The following is a 580-nucleotide window of genomic DNA, read 5'->3' as shown; positions in this document are numbered from 1 at the left end:
GCAGACAAGTGCTAGTTTGAGAATGTTTTTCAAGGCCAGGATGAGAAAAGTACAGAAATAGAGTGTGAGTAACTTTTATAGTACTTTAAAAGAATAATTTTATGCCTGTTGCATCTAATAATAATTTTTGAAATGGGACTTGTATTTTGAATGTCCTTTTTCTATTTCATTATTCCATAATCCATTTTTATTGCATTTTTCAAAACTATGGATGTGTGAGATTGGGGGAAAAACCTAGTTCTTCACCACCAATAGCTTGAGAAGCTCTGGCTTTGGAGAAAGCTCATTCAGGCTATCAACCCCAATAGCTTGAGAAGCTCAGGCTTTGGAGAAAGCTCATTCAGGCTATCAACTCAAAAACCCAGATTCAAATCCTGGCTTTTCTACCTGTCAGTTACATGATCTTAGGTTAATTAGTCATCCTCTGTGAGCCTTGTGTCTTCATCTGTAAAGTATGGATAATACTTAAAAGTTTGCCTCTGCAGGGTTGTGGTGACAATTTAATGATCGATGTTATCACTTTGTTTTGGTTAACAATTATTGAGCTCTTACTATGTGCTAAGGTAAAGCTCCTTTAATT

Source organism: Galeopterus variegatus, unplaced genomic scaffold (assembly GCF_000696425.1).
Source record: "Galeopterus variegatus unplaced genomic scaffold, G_variegatus-3.0.2 Scaffold9318, whole genome shotgun sequence".
Lineage (NCBI taxonomy): Eukaryota > Metazoa > Chordata > Mammalia > Dermoptera > Cynocephalidae > Galeopterus > Galeopterus variegatus.
Note: the sequence above shows the minus strand (reverse complement) of the source record.